This window comes from Neomonachus schauinslandi, chromosome 1 (assembly GCF_002201575.2).
Source record: "Neomonachus schauinslandi chromosome 1, ASM220157v2, whole genome shotgun sequence".
Lineage (NCBI taxonomy): Eukaryota > Metazoa > Chordata > Mammalia > Carnivora > Phocidae > Neomonachus > Neomonachus schauinslandi.
This window is the reverse complement of record NC_058403.1, coordinates 38,388,367-38,391,464: the sequence shown is the minus strand read 5'-3', so window position 1 is coordinate 38,391,464 and position 3,098 is coordinate 38,388,367. Positions and strand designations below refer to the sequence as shown.

The 3,098-nt window shown below is 36.6% G+C and overlaps 1 non-coding gene across 1 annotated transcript; it reads left to right on the top strand.

Moving 5' to 3' along the window:
• Positions 1-388: 388 nt before the first annotated feature.
• On the top strand, positions 389-461 carry TRNAR-CCU. Its single transcript has one exon. It is a non-coding gene; the product is annotated as a tRNA-Arg (tRNA).
• Positions 462-3,098: the final 2,637 nt, after the last annotated feature.

Genomic DNA, 3,098 nt, shown 5'->3' with positions numbered 1-3,098 from the left:
TTCTCTTCACCAAGCAGGATTCTATGTGACACCTGAATATCCTTGTTATTGCTTCACGGTCACAGTCTGGGATAGAGATTTCTGGGTAAAATCTAGATCATGTGCCTGTATCTTCACACCAGGAGAGTCAAATGACCATTTTTTTAACATCTTCAAATTTGAGTGTGGGGACTCAATATCCCACTCTTAAAAATGGGTCAGAAGCTGGATGATGAAAAAACTAATAAATGTCTATTACCATTATAAGAAATGCAATACTAAGTAATGAAAGCAATCTTAAAAAATATGAATGAACTCAACTCAGAAAAAATAACAACACTGATAGGAACTAATGGTACTCAGAATTAAAAGGGATTCTCTACATGGCAGTATGATCTCAAATGATGGAGCCTGGCTGGCTCAGCTGGTAGAGCATGTGACTCCTGATCTCAGGGTTGTAGGTTCAAGCCCCATGTTGGGTGTAGAGATTACTTAAAATAAAACAAAAACAAAACCTTCCAATGATTTACTAACGTGAGTTAAATAGGATTCAGAGAAGTATATCATATTTTTTGGTGTCAGTAGGTAATATAAACTCTACATGGTCCCAACTAACCTTATACTAAGATACTACAGTTCACATGGGAAATGGTTGCTATCTTTAGAAAAATGGAAGCTTTGAGTTTGTTTATTTGTGATGGATAAGCATAGTCCATTCTACACTCTCCTTATATGATTTACTATAGTATTGAATTTTTTGCAGGATTCTTTTAACACTTTTGGCAGATTCCTCTTGAAGTTGTCGCATACACTATGTGAACAACTGACTATGGTTAGATTCGATCTGTGACTGTAGAGTAGTGCAAGCAAGTTTGTTTTCCATAATATTGGTACAATCTATAAATTCTGTTTTAATCCTCCTTATATAAATGACATTTGACTTAAAAAAAAAGACAAGGCAAAATTTACAATATCCTGGCTCACAGAAGATTAATGCAGAAACTCCAATTACCATTCTTACTTTCAGCATAAACTTAAATGATATTAGGGACACCTGGGTGGCTCAGTCAGTTAAGCATCTGCCTTTGGCTCAGGTCATGATCTCAGGGTCCTGAGATTGAGTCCCTTATCAGCCACCCTGCTCAGTGGGGAGCCTGCTTCTCCCTCTGCCTCTGCTGTTCTCCCTGCTTGTGCTCTCTCTCTCTTGCTCTCTGACAAATAAATAAACAAAAATCTTAAAAAAAATTAGATATCACTGTATCTAATGATTCCTAAATGATGAAATGATGATAAAAAATCAGTCTGTGAAAATCTTTCATGGAAACATTAGAAAACATAGTATAAATCAATGCTGTACAGCTTTTGATTATATTAGAGGAAATAAAGTATGTGGAGCAAAGAGGCAGAGATCACTATTCATTTACTTGTTCATTCAACAAACATTTATTGAGTGCTCATTATGTACTTTAGGCATCTGGTGTATATAAGTGAACAAAATAGATTGCCTTCCAAAAAAAAAAAAAAAAAAAACCACAAAAAGTTGACCTTGGGGATTTCACAACCTAGTAGAGCATGTGGGGTTTTTTTTTGGGGGGGGGGTATTTTACTATTTAAATTTATTTTAATTCCAGGATAGTTAACATACAGTGCTATATTAGTTTTAGGTGTACAATATAATGATCCAATAATTCTGTACATTACTCAGTGCTCATTAAGACAAGTGCACTCCTAATCCCCATCACCTATTTAACCCATACCCCACTCACCTCCCCTCTGGTAACATCTTTTTGTTCTTTATAGTTAAGAGTCTGTTTTTTTGGTTTCTCCTTTTTTTTTTTAAGATTTTATTTATTTATTTGAGAAAGAGAGAGAAAGAGATAGCATGAGCAGGGGGCAGGGACAGAGGGAGAGGGAGAAGCAGACTCCCCCCTGAGCAGGGAGCCTGACACGGGGCTCGATCCCAGGACCCTGAGATCATGACTTGAGCCCAAGGCAGATGCTTAACCAACTGAACCACCCATATGTCTCTGGCCTCCCTTTTTTTCCTTTGTTCATTTGTTTTGTTTCTTAAATTCCACATATGAGTGAAATCATAAATAATTGTCTTTCTCTGACTGACTTATTTCGCTTAGCATTATACTCTCTAGATCCATCCATATTGTTGCAAATGGTAAGATTTCACTCTTTTTTTTATGGCTGAATGATATTCCACATATATGTATACTCATACACAGAGACACATACACACACCCTGCATCTTTATCCCTTCATCTATCAGTGGATATTTGGGCTCCTGCCATAGTTTGGCCCTTATAAATAATGCTGCAATAAGCATAGGGGTGTATATATCCCTTCAAATTAATGTTTTCCTATTCTTTGTGTAAATACCCAGTAGTGCAATTATTGGATTGTAGGGTAGTTCTATTTTCAATTTGTTGAAGAACCTCCATACTGTTTTCCACATCAGTTTGCATTCTCACCAACAGTGTATGAGGGTTCCTTTTTCTCCACATCCTTGGAAACACTTGTTTCTTGAGTTTTTGATTTTAGCCATTCTGACAGGTGTGAGGTGATATCATTGTTATTTTGATTTGCATTTCCCTGGTGATGAATAATGGCAAGCATCTTTTCATGTGTCTGTTGACCATCTGTATGTCTTCTTTGGAGAAATGTCTGTTCGTGTCTTCTGCCCATTTTTAAATTGGACTATTTGTGTTTTTGGTGTTGAGTTGTGTAAGTTCTTTATATATTTTGGATACTAACCCTAGCAATGTGGATTTTAGAAAGTAAATTTTAAAAATTTTATAGTGATAAGTGCTATGAATGAAAAAGAATAAGGGAGGGGGCATGGGGAGACCTGGGGGGTGGTGGACTTGGAGGTGGTAGGGGAAGTTTGCAATTTTAAATAATATTTTTTTAGCATCACAAAGAAGGTTATATTTGATCACAGATTTAGAGGAGAGGCTAAGGGCATTCACCATGTTAGTATCTGTGGAAAGTGTATTCCAAGTAGAAAGGACAACCAGTAAAAAGGCAGGATAATGCCTATTATGTTCAAGGAACAGCATGAAGGCCAGCATGACTGGAATGTAGTGAACAAGGTAACATGGTTAGAGCAT